The sequence below is a fragment of the Nilaparvata lugens genome, chromosome 3, assembly GCF_014356525.2.
Source record: "Nilaparvata lugens isolate BPH chromosome 3, ASM1435652v1, whole genome shotgun sequence".
Classification (NCBI taxonomy): domain Eukaryota; kingdom Metazoa; phylum Arthropoda; class Insecta; order Hemiptera; family Delphacidae; genus Nilaparvata; species Nilaparvata lugens.
Window position 1 is genome coordinate 37,513,093 of NC_052506.1, and position 18,155 is coordinate 37,531,247.

Consider the following 18,155-nt stretch of genomic DNA (forward strand, 5'->3'; position numbering starts at 1 on the left):
ATGAAGTTTATTTCTTTCCAGATTACCAAATTCGTATATAATATAATATATGAATAACCAAAACAAGCCAAAAATGATCGGCTCAGAAACCAACAAAATTGATGATCAAAAAGCATTTTTAAACCTAGAAGCGTGCGTTGACTGTTCTGAAAATACTTCACATGATCGTACGTGAATGTAAGCATCCCTGTGAAGGAGAAGATTATGGTTATAATCTTCCGTATGATCAATAGAAAAGTTCAATCACAGGGGTTTAAAGAGGGGAAATGTGACTGGTTGAAATGAAATACAAACTACAGTTTTGAGCTGTAGTCTACAACGTAATCTCCAATTAGAGGTGAGTATGTTAAAGCTGGAATCATTGAAAACAGTCTAAAGTTCTTTCAGAAAGTAGTCATTCACTGGGGATGAGACGGATTTTTCCTCCAGTTAAATCGGTTTAAAATTAAATACCTGGCTCTGTTTCTTGTTTTGATATTCGCTTACTTCAGTAACACTCGTTTATTTGATTACATGAGGCTCATCTCAGATTTGTCTGTATTACAGCAATTAAAAGATGGTTTCAGTCAATTGGTGATGGCCAAGTTGATAGGATGGATACACACTCTACAAGTAATCCGAATATACACAAGTGATGATGTAATAAGACTTGGGAAAAGCTTAGAAAGATATTTTACTGTTCACTTTCACGTATAAGTTATGCTAATTTTGTCCAAGCATGAAATGTTTCATCAACAAAGTCAAAGAGAAGATGGTTTATGAATGGTAGGTAGATCAATGATCAGCCAATAAATTAAAATTTTACAATATTCTTGAAACCTAGGGATCCGAAAGATTCTCCTCATATTTTCAGTATAATTTAATAAATTTTTTCAAAGTTATCTTTGAGTGCAAGCTAATAAACGGATAGCTAGAGTAGATAGAAGAGTCTTTATTTAACGATCAGAGGAACAAATATATGAGGAACTTCAAAAGCCTTATTTTTGATTTATTATTACCAAAAGTTTCCAGAATAAATGAAAGACTAGGCCTTATTGAAATTTTTTTGAAATCTTCTCATTCCCATTAAATTAAATTTCCGTTTACAGGATATAACTCACAAATAATTTAATCTGGTATACAGATTAATAAAAATAATCATTTTGATGAAATTAATAATTTGATATACGAATTAATAATGATAATTTTTATTGCCAAAACTAAATTACATAATAAAACATACAATAATTTCAATTTTACAGTACAATTGAACCAAATAAGAGTTTTACTATGGAACGAGATAAATATATTACTAATTTGGATTTTCGTCTAATAATAATTATAAATATTACTTGTTGACAAAGCCGGCAAGGAAACCGTAAGCGCCTGCTGCAAGTTAAAAACTGAAAATTAACTTCTACATTTGTGTTATATTATTAATATTGATGATGTAAGAATACAAAATGAATTGATTCATATGACTAAGTTGCGGTTTCCTTGAAAACCGTCTAATAATAATTATAAATATTACTTGTTGACACAGCCGGCAAGGAAACCGTAAGCGCCTGCTGCAAGTTAAAAACTGAAAATTAACTTCTACATTTGTTTTATATTATTAATATTGGTGATGTAAGAATGCAAAATGAATTGATTCATATGACTAAGTTGCGGTTTCCTTGAAAATAGCTTAGGCCCTTTTAGCACAGACAAGTTTAATTCTGGAAAAAAGTCAACCATTTTTTTCATACTTTTTACAAAAACTGTAGTGTGATTAAAGTTGTTTCCAATGCTTGTCTACGTTTTGTGTGTGGAGTAGACTACAAAATCTGAGGAATAACAGTAGTGTAACAGAGCAAACAGAGTCCTCCTAACAAATGGGTATCGTTAGCGAGTCAAATTTGTGAATTTATAAGCCGTGTCACAATACAATGGTTGATAGGACCCCTGCTACTGTAACTACAATACATCCACTTCACATGGCTTCCCTACCACTTCATCAATCAATTATTTCTGTCTAGTCATCAATGCTCGGATATCTCTTCATCATCAATGACGTGGCTGAAAATTGCACTATGTTGTAACTTTTTTATTTTATTTTACTTGGGTTGACTAGTTTCCAATCTGGATTTGGGCACTTGTAGGCCTATCGTAGCATTGATATTGTTGGACACAATCCAATCTTTTTGGAATACATATTTACTACACTTGTGAAATAATTGCATTTCTGGCTATTCATTTCGAATGAACATGATCGTAGACTGGTTTTTGGTAGATAATATGAACTTATAAGTTCGAAAAAGTAGTTCTGTGCTACACTTTGAACGAAGATCTCCTACTGATGTTATATGAATCATGGGCGAAGCCAAAAATGTAGATCCTCAAATAACATTTTCAAGTTGTGATGTACAATAATAACACTTAGCAATCAATTATAATGATATAATCATATATTAGACCATTTTTATTCACACTTCTTCATTTTTTCACCCCCTATTTCTAAACTTTTGAACTCACTGCAATAGATACGATAAGGTGACAGCACAAGCTCTCAGTGATTTCAATTTGTTGATTGGAAATCAAAAAGCATTCAAAGTAATTTATTATTGTGATTGGTGATTGGTCGTGAATGATATTCATAACATAATAGCGTAGTGAATTTCTATTTGGTACACTGAATTCAGTGTTGTGAACAAATTTCAGTTTGATATTGAAATGACGGAAAATTAGTCTTTAATTTTTATCCCGTTTCCATGTACAACTAATAAACCCACTAACATTTCAAGGTTTTTTAAGCCTTTCAAGCCACGCAGTTGACAATTACAATATTGTATGCATATAACTCATTTTAAAGATACAATTTGAATATTCTTATCATAGCACTATGAACTGTAGAATGATGTGACCCTATGATGTATGACTTGAAGTGATCTGACAAGGTTGAAGTGTTGGAAAAGTGTTGAAGTTGGTACCGGGCAGAGCCACAACAACAGAAGCCTCCAACCTCTGTCAGTAACCACGCACCCACCACGTCCATGTCGAAGCACACAACCTAAGACGACTTTAAGTAGATATATTACGCTTGTGTATTTCAATATAATCCGAGTCTCGGACAGCACCGTCTAACTTTCAGTTATTTTTCGGGAAGCGCGTCCTAATCCGTCCGACCCGTCCGCCATCATCCGGTGTAAAGTTACCCTCTTCTCAAATTTCAAAGTCACATTTTCTTCACTCGTTCACGCTTTTCAAGATATTTTTTCGTCTATTTCCCTTCACTTATTAATCCGACATGCTGAGAAGCCCTTTGCTCCGCCATATTGTGCCGCCTCCCAAATAATCCTCCGACAATGTATCCGCCATTTTGTTTCGCCTTCATCCTGGATAGTGGTTCATAAATCTACTCTATCTAGGAATTGAGATGGAGTAAGTTAGACTTTATCCCACTCGTTGCGCTGTGATATGGAAAGTAGGCCTATTGGCTGGTTACTTCCATGGTTTAGATAGGCCTACATGGAAGAAATTCGAAAATATCAACGATTTTTTTCTGTATCAGTGCTTAAGAGACAATAATCAAGGAAAAAATTCTAAAGTCTCTTTGAAATAATTCTTATTTTCATTCTAAACATGACGATTTTTTCAAACCGTCAAATTTTCTGGAAGCTATAACAAGTGATTTCGTTTCCAAGTAACTCAATGCACGTATAACTACTATGAATCATTACAAATAAATGACAGTCCTCATAATCTAATGAGTATTACAAATAACGTGGGAAATGTGATAAATTTCAGGGCTCAAGTCAACATAGAAAACAATTCCATGACAACAGTACCACAAATATGTGAAGAAATAAATGCCGGTCGTTATCTGGATTACGAGAGCTGAAGCACATTCCCCATCAGGAATACTCTACGAAAGAGTGGGAAATCTCAGGATCCTAGATAAATGTTGGTTTGTAGGATGCTGCAAGTGCACATATTAAGTACTTTCAATGACTTGATATCAGCCAATCACAAATCCATAATGGTGATCAACTATTGGACGTGTATAAAAATTAATATCAATTTTTAGCAGACCTGGGTACAGGAACAGAAGAATCATGATCAATATCATATCCATAGATAAGTCTTTGTCCATTCCATAGCCATAGAACTCTACCTATACTATTTTCTTTGGTCTATTCTAAAATATTTGTCTATTATAATTTTAATGTACAGTCAATTGTCATTCAATGGTTATAATACTGTTATCTTCTCCCAAGTTGCTTGTAAAGTGTTTAATTCACGTCAGCTCTTGTTGCTTTTGTCAAAAAAAAATAATTCTGAATGAATCAAGGGCAATCAAATCTATCAGTGATAACAGAAACATTTTTGCTGGAACTCTATTATCTCATAAATGCTTCTCCACCGATCTATTTGAATGAAACCAACAATAACCATCCCTAACACATCGATACCGATGTAACTTGACTCATCTTACTCTCAGTAGAAGTAGAAGCAACCACGGACCACGGTTTCAATGATATCCGGGATTTTTGTAGTTGCTATTTTTAACAACTCTCTTGTTTCTGCTTAGAGGGTGGAGGATCAGAACAACGTTTTGATGTTGGGGCTGTCTGTGTCATTACCGAGAGTCGCACAGGGTCGAAGAAGGGATGTTTCCTGCCTCCTGCACTCACGATCCTGCGCGAGGGACTCGAAGAGAAGAGCAACTCGACCTGCGCCTGACCTGTTACACTATCTCTCTCTTACTCTTTTCTCTCTCCTGATTGTCGCGACGACGCCATCTTGGTCGTCGGGGCGCCTTTCACCAAAATCACTCCAAAATACCAGACAAATTTACAGTTCCTTCTCCGTACCCCATAGAAGTCGAGACCATAGAATTCTCGGAGCGGTCTCCTTCAAGATTCTTGCAATCAAAGTTAATGTTCATTATGTTTGATATCATTATATTTCTCTAGAATATAGACTTCAAAGCTTTTATGTAGCATACAAAATATCAAAATTGCTCTCATGTAGCCCATACAAGTCTCTCACCTGTACTAGTACAATTGGGTAAGTGGGAAGATGCGGTGCTTGGTGGATGGGAGTTGTCTCCATAGAGGCGATAATTGGTGATTGTCAATTCGAGTTGAGAGCTATAACCAACCAAGGTATGGCGACTCCCTTTATTGCCTGAATGATTGCAAATATTGAAAATATAGTATTACGAAACATCAATGATTAAAACAGTCTTGGAACAGTGATATGGAATCATGAAAGATTTGAACATCAATTTGGCTGTTTACCTATGCAGCTAATTTTGACAGTAATTAAGAAAATGACACTATTTCAAATCCTGGTTATTTACGCAATTAAACACTTTTTCCATTATTACTGCATACTATAATCAATGTAATTATTCACAAAATATAATATAGAATCCCTTCCTACAGAATTGACACCTATCAGAATTAAAGAGGCAATAAGGAGATAATCAATCGCATAGTATTGAATAAGTCTTGAAACTCGAGTGATATAGGCCTACTTTCATACCTTAATCCAGAATACACTTTTTAGTAGGAAAACAACCAAGAGAGGTTGTAAGCGATGGGTTTGATGGCTTATGGACAGAATCGATACATTGGCATCAGTGGTGTCGCACACGGGCAGAGTGGAGAGGAAAGAGCCAAAGAGCTCTCATCTAATATTCAGAGAGTCGGCTCGTATCGCACCACGCTGCTTGCATACTCTACTACTCCTCATACCCAACCAGCCTCGTTGCATCACTCTCTCTCGCTCTCTTGAACACCTTTCCTCTCTCTCCCACGATCGAAATACGAGCGCTCTGATGTGTGACTCCATAATGCACGCTCGCTAACTATTTATGCGACTCTGCGCTGTGCGTTGTCACCCGCGCGATTGCACGCGACGTAAAAATCGCGCGAAAGTATCCAATAGCGTTCAATAATTCATTTGACAGAATTGATGTGCTCGCGCCGCGCAAGGCGAATCGGATCGGCCGCTGACTCCAATTTCATCGTGAATGCTTCTCCACAATAGAAAGAATATTGACAACCACTAGTCTTCATTTATTCATCATAAATCAGCTGTTTAGTGGACTATAATACTACCCATTCAAAAACATCGAACATCTTGAAATTTATCTTTCCATTAACGTTAGTAGACAGTTGACTATAATACTACCCGTTCAAAAACATCGAACATCTTGAAATTTATCTTTCCATTAACGTTAGTAGACAGTTGACTATAATACTACCCGTTCAAAAACATCGAACATCTTGAAAATGTATCTTTCCATCAACGTTGTACACAGTTGCAGTCAGACCTGATAACAGCGCTCACACTCACATTCCGGGACGACACGTCACGGTACGATATAGGACAGAAAGCTCTATGTTTATTTAGGATTTTTTCTAGACATTTTTAATCGATAAATTATCATTAATTTTTGAGAAAACATAACAACAGGTCAATGTGACTCACTGAGCGCGAGGTCCACTGTTCACAGAACTACTAGTATCGCCTAGGCTACGATTCACAATGAGTGCACTGGAACATATGATATGATCTCTTCCCTTGATTTCCTCGATCAATTCCAGTGCACACATAATTATGAAGAACGATCTTGGGGAAACAGGGTATAATAGTAGTTATCTATGTACCATATTGGAAAAGCAATATAAGAGAATATCAATATATTCATCATCAAATCCTCTATCCAAATTGTTAAAACATTGAAACAGTCTTGGAGAATGCTACTTTCCACCTTCATTGGACAAAATAAACAGAAATGTAGAGGCAAGTTGAGACAGTCGAGTAGACAGGATGAGATTGGGGGCGTGATTATCTGCAGAAAGTGAAAGTGATTGCAGAACATTAGTGTTGAAGGGGTCGCTGGGGAAAACAGTGAAGGAGATTTGGAAAAGTGATTCTTGTAAAGAAAAAGGTTTTAGCATTATGGAAGCAAGAGAGCTCGTGTGGAAAGTGAGTGAGAGCCAGCGTCGCGAGTAAGTGAAAGCCAGTGTCGCGAGAGACCACTGACATCATTCGATAAGGCAGCGCGCAGTTTCAGTGTGAGGATCATCTTTAATGACGCCGTGACGTCAGTGAGCAAGTCCTGGGCGTCTATTAGTAGCGAAATCCCCCGGGCTGAGCAAATGCTGCCAGTCTTGCATCTCTTGTCAAACTCGGAAAACTCGTTAGACAATGAGCAGGCTGCTAGCGAACGCCTTCAAGCAGAACAAAGTGTAATCTCAGCGTTTCTCAAATCATTCGCTTGTCAAAAGGGCGTGAATCGGCATCTCAAATTTAATGAAACCTGGAATAAGAGATGGAACGTATTGCATTAGTGAGCCAGTAAGTAGGAACTCAGAAAGTGAGGATGAGCGAAAAGTGGAATTGAGAGAAAGTGAGAGGAAGAAAGAGAGAAAGATGAAGATGAAAAGAAAGATGTATAAAAAATGTGAGGGAAAGAGTGTGAGTAATAGCGATAGAAAGAAAATTTGAGGGAAACAGAGACATCAAAGTGACAGCAGAGGCTTCAACAAGGGAAATTGAAAACTTTTATTATCTTCCAGTGTTCTATGGAATTGAACAATCCAGCAAGATAATGCTGGAGAACTCTGAAGAAGAACTTGAAGAACTCTGAGACCCTCACATTGAAGCATTCAACAAGCTGACTTCTGAGTATTGAGTTGATCTTTCACGAAATATTAATGCAAGATGATGTTATACAGCATGAATGTGATCATTAGGAGTGTGAACCCTAATCTATAGATAGCTTTAATTATAATTAAGGAAAGAATCGGCTTATACTTGTACGGGATAGGAAATTCACGAATGACGCATCATCACGTCTGAACTACTGGACTGATAAACTTGAAACTTGGCATATTATAGTTTCTACATTTACCGGGGATGGTTATAGGTCTATTTTCAATCCTTCAAGATTCCATCACGTCAAGTTTTCAGTTTGTTCAAGTTCTTAATAGGGCCCTTGAGCAGCAGGGGTTGTTTATAGAAAAATTATAATTATTTTCATTTGAATTGTAAAACAATTCAAATTTAAATCCAAATTGAGTAATAAGATAATACAGTGAGATTATCAACCTGATTCATGAATTAGGCCTACCTGTGAAACGTGTTATACTTCACGATCAATTCATTGTGATAATTGTACTTATGGCAAATGTACAATAATTAATTTGAATTCGTCTCGTATGTTTATACATAAATTACGATTGTATGGATACTTTGAGAAGTTCTCATGTTGAATACAAATACCATTGGTGTTGGTAGCTTCTAATGAATAAATAGTAGAACGTAGATGAATAGTTGCATACAAATATTACTAAAATTTAACTATTTTTTAGTTCAGGTGAAATTTCTTTCTTATCTATCTGAATTTATCGTCCTCATGCAATTGGATTTCATAATTTATTCACTTGAATGATGTGATAAGATGAGTTCAAAATTATATTTCTCTAGTCACTGACGAGATTCTTCAAGGAATTACTTTGTGTAGTCAAAATCGTCAGCTATTCAAATAATTATATTGCACAGAATGAACTTTCAGGGGCGGTTTCCGAGCTCGGGATCTATCATTTCTGGATTTACAAAGTCCAGGACTGAAATAAGCGCTCGAGTCTAAATCGACTTTCTGAGTCACGAATTTATCTTCTAAACACCGGGGTCTTTAAAGTTCTCGACTTATTTAAGTCCAGGACTTTAATATAGTAATCATGAGGGAAATTCACAATATTTTGCTGTTATATTGTTGGCATAGCAAAACGAAAACAGCTGATTGCAGCGGGATAATTCAAATGAGCATGCTCTCCAAACTAGTTTGTAAAAATCTGGTGTGGCGCACTCACACTTCTGGTGTGGCGCACTCGCACTTCCTTGCCGTTCTGAAAATTGATCATCTGACGCTAGCCAGCTGGTGACAGGGCAATAACGATGGAGACACACGAGGTCTGCTATATCTTCATAGTGAATGATTTAATAGAATCAACAGCTCCCAACAGTTTGCAATTTGATAATCACGTTTTCTCGAATTTCGAGCTTATTTCTAATTTTAGGTGAAAATGTTACTGGACATTAATTCAGTAGACATTAAGTAGAGATTTCTATGCTCAATCTTTTCCACTCGATTTTTTTGTTTGATTGTATCTGAAGCCTGATAATAATTATCAAATATTTGATTCCCAATTATTGGGAATCTAAAATCAAACTTTGCATAGATGGGGCGGAGCTCCTAGAATTTTTACAGATATGGGACTCGTGGCAGTTGATAGAGCTTATCGATAACTATTTTAGGTATGAATTTGATTAAAATCGTTGGAGCCATTTTCGAGAAAATCGCGAAAAACCCTGTTTTTGACATCATTTCCGCTACTTTAGCCACCATATTGAATTGGATTTGTTCGAAATTGTTCGTGTCGGATCCTTATAGGGGAAGGACCCTAAGTTCCAAATTTCAAGTTATTCCGTCAATTGGGAGATGAGATATCGTGTACACAGGCGCACATACACTCATACACACACACACACAACACACACACACACACACACACCACACACACACACACACACACACACACACACACACACACACCACACACACACACACACACACACACACACACACACACACACACACACACACACACACCACACACACACACAACACACACACACACACCACCACACACACACACACACACACACACACACACACACACACACACACACACACACACACACACCACACACACACACACACATATATATATATATATATATACAGACCAATACCCAAAAACCACTGTTTTGGACTCTGGGGACTTTGAAACGTATAGAAATTTAGAAATTGGGGTACCTTAATTGTTTTCGGAAAGCATTTAGATACTTTCCTTACCTATGGTAATAGGGCAAGGAAAGTAGAAATACGTTTCGATTTCTTTGTAGGCCTATTCAAAGCATAACCTAAGCTTCTGAAAGATGAATGGATAAACATTCTATTTTACTTTATGCTATTATTGATCATTGATCCTAACCAGTGATTTTAGAATAAAAATTTCATTAAGCTATTGAGTTTGAAAACGTATCTGTTTTGAAAAAAAAGTTGGAATAATAATGTATTATTGTTATATTATGATTATTAATATGTTGAATATGACATTGATTAATAACATTCAGATTGGAATATAAATTCCAAGCCAATCCTTGTATTATTTTTCTTGAACATTTTTAGGTTGTCACATTCGTAAAATAAGGTTAGTTTTTTACGCATAATTCTGATACAATTTTATTGCAAAATAAACTTGCAAACTATAAATTTATGAATTTAGATGGACTAATCCAAATAATTAAGGCATTCCATGACATCTATTTGGCTTTTCATCTACTCCAAAAGAGTAACTGAATTGTGTTTGTTCAGTTAAATCTAGAACTTAAATTTAAACCCTACCCCAGTCGAGTGTTTAAAATTACGCTGTTTTAAGTTCTGGACTTAACGATTTTCAATAAATCCTCGACTCGGAAAGAGGTGAGAATCTAATTCAAGTCATGGACTTATAAGCCTTTCACTCAGAAAGCGAAATTATAAACTCCAGGGTCTAACGTGATCTCTAAACTCCAGAGTCTATTTAAGACCTCAACTACGTTAACGCTCTGATTCCGAAAGCCAATTTTCCGACTCCAGAGTTTAAAGCCAGTTAAAGTCTAGAACTTAGCTAAATCCCGAGCTCGGAAACCGGCCCTTAGAATTGAAAAACAGAAGCTACTTTGTCTATTGAATTTTTTAAAGATACTCTGTTTAGATAAAATTGTATGAAAAATGTTTAATTATATAATTTATCATTGGTTTATCCTCTCATTATTACCACATATGAACAGATAAAGAATATTCTTATATTTTATTTGTCTCCGATACTACCTTTCCTACTTGTATAATATTATTAAAAACATTCTAATAACAATATAATAGTACATTGAAACTAAATATATGATTTGATTAGGTATACTGTAAATTTAATAATAGAGTTACCCTTTTTGGGACAACGAGTTTTAAATTGAGGGCTAATAGATAAGAGTACACCAATGAGTCAGATACTACAGAGAATAATCAGGGAGATGAATACATTAATTACGTAATTGCGTTCTTTAATTAGGAGGTAAGAGCTAATGACGCAGTTTCATGATATGGGTTAAGCTGCTCCATGGAGATTACAGAGTTTCATTTATTATAATGCATAATGAATTAATTTCAGGTTGAATAAATGGAATGCTTCTGGTGTTCTGGTGAATCTCAGTTATAGGTTAATGACATGGCAGCTTATTCCTTTGACATTGTCAGTGGCTGAACTTTATTAATCTACCAAACGCAAATTAACATAATGAGATTTGAACTTTTCATTTGTTACACTGGTAATTGATAATTATTCTTATCGAAGTATCATATATATTGTCCATCAAATCGCTAACCTCCAATATACTTGTACAAACTGGTATATTTATAATATCATAGTTCCAATCGAAAAATGGTGCTATAACTCCATATTCGAAATTATATCCTACAAGAGGAATACTTCTGAGATGAAGTCTCATTGGTCATACTAGCATTACACAATTCCACGTGTATCAGATTTTGTGTTGTAGCTTTTATGTGAATAAGACTGAAAATAAGAGGGTAACGAAAGTTGAACTTGATTTTGTTTCGTACGTTCTCCGTATTTCTGTATTATGTTGTGTTCAGTTTTGCCAATTCCTTAAAAGTCAAATTTCACCATTTCACTATATTATAATATGTTACCTATCTAATTAAGAGAATATTTCAATAGATAAAATCATCCATTTCATGCTTCTGTATTCTACTATTTTACTGTATCAGAAAGAAATTATGCTTACAATCAGATCTTAATGGAAATTAGTCCACTTGTATTTCGATATTATATTCCGAATTTCAAGTGGACTATTTCTTAATTGATTTTGTGGAATTCGGATTCTAATGAACTCGATAAACTTTTGCCTATCAGATCTCAGTTCAGCCAAGTTTTATAGTACTCCATACGATAATATGTGGTGATTAACGTAGGATAAGTTATTTTTTATTGAGGATGATAGTTTCTTAATCCATTCCGAGCTGCAATATTTTAACACACGGTTTTGATGTTTTTACAAAGATGTGCAGTAAATTTTAAAAATAGATCAGCAATTTCACGATTTGACTGTAATAGTTTTGAGCGGCAAACAGTCAGTAAGCAATATTAACAATCGGTAAGCATAATTGACTGCACGTTGTTGTGAAAAAAAACATCGGAACCGTCATTTTTATTATAGTCTTATTGCATTAATTATCAACCTCATTTTCCAATTAAGGTATTTATTTCATGTCAATTGTTCTTTGAAATTAGCCGTAATCAGCTGGTTTCACTATCTTGTCGGCTGTCACCAGAAGTGAACGTATTACGTTCTTTCAGCATCTCGAAATGAACGAGCAGCCAAAATCTTGTCACAGATCGACGATGATCCAATTAATTTGTAGCTTTGTCGGTCGAATTGACATGCATTGACTTGGTGGTGAATCGACTGCAACTCATACCTTGAGCCGGACTCAAAGCAATCGCAGCGCTTAGGAGATATTAGTAGGGTTCTTGTGCCGGTGGGACGGAGGGGATGGAGAGGTGTGTGCTTGCGCTTGGTAGAAATATAATGTCAGTGTGGTTGGAAAGGCGGTGTGCGCCACAAGGAGTTGTGCTGCGATCGATTGGAGGTGAGGTGAGCCGGACGTGGAGTAGATAGGTGGAGGACGCGGTGCGATACGGTTGTAGTCGTCAAGGTGCTTGCTGCTGGTTCTCTACCTCAGTGCCACAGTGCAGTGTGCATGCTCCGGGCGCGGTGACAGAGATAGTGTGCGAGAGAGTGACAGATAGTGGTTCGAGTAACACGCCCCCTCCGCGCAGGGCGGGAGAAGGAGGGCGGTGATTGGCGGCTGCCGAGTCACGTGGTGGGGTGCGCAGTGGTCTTCTGCGCAGGGGTGAACCGACTCCGCCGTCTCTGTTGCGCTCGCGCTCTGTTCCTCGGCTCGGGTGCACGTTTAGAAACATGTCGACTAAGTATATTTTTGTATGTGTTTTTGAAAAAGTTTTAGGAGGGATTTCAGCGCGCTCGACGAGGATCAATCGAGGGTTCTTATTTAATGCAGCCCGCGGAACCTTTAAGCTGGCGCTCCCGTAACAGGCTTAGCCCTTGTTTTATCCGGTGTGCGCGCGCGTGAGGGGTGGTGAGGGGATACCACGACGACGGCGACTACGACGGGAAGGAGAGGAAGAATAAGAAGAAGCGACGGCTGTGACCGACTTGGGCGATCCGCTTCCTGCCAGCGGCTTAAGGACTCGGTAAGTGCTTTTTATAGACGCTGCCAATTCATCAGCGGCGATCTTATTATTAGCGGGTGCCCCGGACAGATTAGCGGAGGCATCGCACCGCACCGCTCCGCACCGGTTCCGGAGAAGCTGAGAAGCCTCCGGCGCTCGGCTTTGCTCTCTAAGAAGATTAACGACGACGATCCATCCCTTTTTGTGTGTGTTTGCGCCTATAATTCAGCTGCATTTCGTGAGTCGTGCACCTAGCTGCCAGTCATGAGGCCCTCGACCTCCGCGAACGGTTCTTGTCCGATACCTCTTCCTCAACCGAGGCTCTCCCTTCGCTAGTGTTCCCCAACTGTCTATCTTGGTAGTCTGTGTTTGTCTGGCATTAGTCTCTTTTTAACCAATGATCAATCCCATAAATTATTTATGATATCACCATCTGCGATATACCCACAATTATTGGTTAGAGTGTGAGTGGTGGGGGTCACAGCACATGGTTCAATGGGTCAACTGTCACCGATAGTTCACAAATTGTACACCGTTCATCATTGTAACTCATTCGTGTTGACTTTGTGATAATGATTCAAATAACAACTTTCAGTCCAATAGTTCTCCGTTGTATAATAGCCTACTGTGCTTCACTTTCTCAACCACGAGTATAAGTCACGTGAATTGCTCGTTCTTACCTCAATAGTAGGTTGGTGGTATTTGCGATGTGCGATCAACACGCAAACAGGAAACGTCACTAGATTTCATCCAAACAATTCAATATCAAATAGAAACTCTTTGAAGTCTTAGTCCAGTGTAAACGTTGTTATCTGTAACCTTATTAGAGCCCATTGCAATCGAAAGTATCGATGACTACGATCAACTCATATCTATCAGCTTATCCAACAATAGTCAAATCTAGCCCAATTCTACTGTTACTATTTCATTTAATTCCTATCTCTGGATCACTAGGTACCTCTTCCCCAACCAAGTTCAGGTGACCAATTGTCTAATGTTCTAGAACAATTTCAATAATGTCCATCAATTGCAATTATTTTTTTTGGTAACGTTCCTTGTAAATGAATTGATTGAACGAAGTGGTCGTACAGAATGTTTGAAATAGCTCTGACTAATCTCCATCGTATTATCTCTTATCAATACCGTGGGCTTTATTAACATAGTCATAGCATGCAAGTCTTAAGATATTACACTGCATTTCACTTTCTTGATAATACATAGGTCTATCTTTGTACACTTCTAATCTTCTTCCTATATACAAATATTAATAAACTATCATTAAACGTTAATATTATTTATGAAATCTTGACATATTTATCTCTTGTGAAACATATATTATCATGATTGTTCCTCCAGATATAAGATTTGAACCATTGACCAATCGAGCTTTAATCAGTATTATGAGAATAATTCCTGTCAAAGGCTTTGAAATTAACAACCATTATTTCACATTCCTACCTTCTAGATGTAGAAACGTTTCACACGCTGATTTTCTACCATTTTTCTATAATGTTAGATATATATTGTTTTAAACTTTAATGAAAATGATGTAGGATAATGAAAATTTAGATGTCTAGATTTAATGATATAATATGAAGTTCAAATAGCCTGCAGAGTCTGTGTATGAAGTATAGTCTCTGCCAAAGAATAGAATGAATGAAAAAGAATGAATGAATAAATGAATTATGAAAATAGCTTAAGGATTATTGATCAACAACCTGTGAAATGAAGGATACTTTCTAATACGAGTAATCAATTTTTGACATTCTATTTGAAAAGACCTCTACAACAATTCAGTGAAAGGGCGTACTACTACGGTTGTGAATAGAGTTGCATTCATTGTTGTATGCTGGTGGTGCTTGTTATTTCGTTGTGTGTGTTCAAAGAAATTGTGGTTTATAGACCTACACTACTCAGTGAGTTTCAATAGAGATCCTTATGAAAGTAACAATGACTGACGTCATCGATATTTGTTGATAACCAGCTGGTGCTAACAAGGTTGTCTACGTGGCCAGTCAACTCCCAACCAGCAATCATTCACTTCATCAATGGAATTTGGTAAATACTCAATTCATTTAAAAATATTCACAGTAATACATTGAGTTTGAATCTATTATTATACTGATTTCTTGATCATAAAATACGATTGACTTGCGAGAAAGTTAAATTGTTGGAAAGGGGTGCTGAATTATGTAGAGGAAATAGTTTGAGAAGTAATAATCATAAAATCGGATACAATATTAGAGACCACTCACGAACCCTTTCCAGCTGAGTACCAATACATTTTAAAAGCCTGTATTTCATTAATAGATATTGCAAAATACAGGCAATCCTATTCAATAACTCTTACTTGCCGTCATCTGATGATTAGTAATATTACTAGTCGACTGCCTCCACTTCGATATTGGTGGTAGCCGAAGTGATTTAGAGAAAAATATTATCCTATAGTTTAGTTCTAAAAAAGTATCATTGAAAATAGTATCCAATGATAATTTTTAGTATTCTTGCGTCTTGGGTAGAACTAGTTCCAATTATATATGATAACAATGTCAGCGTTTTATTCAATCGCAGAATAATTTTAATTTTATTCAAATGATCAATATCCCTTGTTCATTTTCTTAATTTTTTGTATTTAAGGAAAGTCAAGTAATAGATCTTGATTCCCATTTTTAATGGAGAAGCAATTTGAAGCATAATATGGTTTGAGATTCAAGTCTGCAGTTGACAGGTTTTTCATTTTCTTCAATGTAGTTGGAATCTAATAACATGTAGCTATTACATGTAGCTATTAGTAGTTTGAGAGGTTTGAAGATATAATTTATAAGCTATTTCTTTATAGTTATTTCCTTATACTTATTCAAATAAGTTATTTGCTAAAAAAAATTTAAATTCAAAAAGTAAGTTATAGGTAACACAATTATTTTTTTAGGATCTGTTAGTTTAATGAAGACATACATTCCAAATCTTTCCAGGTAGTTGCTACTGTTGCTGAAAGCAATAATCTCAGAATAATAATAGATTTGATGTAAAATTGATGAATTCAATTTAGCCAATATACTTGAAACTTTGATACATTTAAAAAGAACATAATATACAATCTCATGCTCTGTCAACTGTAACAACTGTAAACAATACATGCTCTCTCAACTGTAAATTTTTGCAGATTTGTCATTCCGTCAAAAGAGTGACAGCTACTGAAAGTTTGTGACAAGAAGAGATAGAAGCGTCAGCAAACTAATTAGAAAGTGGACTAATTAGGAAGCAAGAAGCGTGCAGATAGAGATAGTGATCGAGGGAATAACAAAAATAAAAAAAAACTCGTGTCCCGTCGAGTGTTTGGGATTCCATTAGCAGCAAACACACCAATCGACTACTTCTCTTTTTTGCACTTCTCAGTTACTACCCCGACGAGTGCGTTGGTCATCCCGCAAGGCTAAACGCTACTAGAGTCAATAGTAGGCTATAGAGATTGAGTTACCGGCCATTAATTGTACTGTATTTTAATTATACTGTACGACATGTTACATTGGTTAAGCTTCCAATTGAAAGTATTTTCGATAGAATACATTAATAAATTATTATCAATTCGTAAAAAAATAAATGAACATTCTTCGACATCCTACTATAGTAGGTTTTATTAAAAAAGTATATGAGTCACTTTCAGTTTGTTCATTTTAATTATGGTATCACATTGTCAAGGAATTGCACATTATTAGTTGGATTTTAATGAGATTTTAATGCTTTGGAGTTGATCTACTAATAAAACAATTGTGGAAAATTGAAACAAAATCAGGAACTGTGAGCCAAACAAACAATCCAGTGTAAATTCTGTACAGACTAATCTCAAAAATCTATATTGCAGTTTGCAGTACAAGAATGATTATACTGTAGTAGATTATAATCTGTTGCTGGATAATTTAATTAATATTATGATAAATCATATCTTAATAAATCAATAATCAAGGATAGTAATTATATGAAATTCTAAGTAATGTACCATGGTGAAAATGTACTTTGCCTTTCACATTGAGTTGCCTATTTTAAAAAATAGAAAACAGGAACTTTTCGTGGCACAGTAATTTATTTCGGCTCAGTTTTCGCTCGTCTACTTCTTGGAAGAACACTGATGACATCTGGGCTTTCACTGAATGAACGTTTCAGAGCCAAACAGGTGTTCTAGTGACTGAAATAATAGGCTATTGAAAAATATCGTCCTATTCATGCACTTTTGCTTCACTATACACTTTCAGTTTTTGTCACGTACTTATAGAATAGAGTTGATGCCTGAATCCAATTCGTGCATAGATAGCTTTTTCGAATGTCTCTTTCTTCCATAGCATAGAAGCAGTGTTCCGATTGTATTTTATTTACTCACATTTGATTAATTTTCAAACAAATGAACATTGATTTCTTTACCAGAAGATAATATCATGTAGATTATGCAATATGTAGCCTAATTTTACTATTGAAAAAATAAACATTGAGCTTTGAAAATCACTACGAGCTTGATGATTCGGTAGTCGGTCCGACAAACTAGTGCAATATTTTTATTTTTCCAGTTGAGTCAATCTAAAAACTTTCAATTTTGTCAAGAACAAAATTAAGAACCTGCATAAACCTATTCCCCTACTATGTAAACAAAATTAAGAAAGTGCATAAACCTATAACTCCTACTATGCAAGTTTAAATAATTCAAAGACAGGGTTATGTTTCTATCCGACTTTCAAAATTTTTATTAGAAATTAAAAATATAAAGTATCTTTATAATCTCCTAATTTTGTTTCATGTTCAACAATAAAT

General features: G+C 35.9%; 1 protein-coding gene across 2 annotated transcripts in view; it reads left to right on the top strand.

Annotated features, from left to right (window-relative positions):
- Positions 1 to 12,719: 12,719 nt before the first annotated feature.
- The window catches only part of LOC111054484 (homeobox protein OTX2), a 69,118-nt gene continuing 63,682 nt past the window's right edge, over positions 12,720 to 18,155 (top strand). The window contains exon 1 of one of the 2 annotated variants that reach the window (XM_039423687.1): positions 12,720 to 13,376. The gene's annotated coding sequence lies outside the window, so the exon portion shown is untranslated. Of the gene's footprint in view, positions 13,377 to 14,968; positions 15,414 to 18,155 lie in introns of those variants that run through there. The other variant, XM_039423688.1, reaches the window with a different exon arrangement.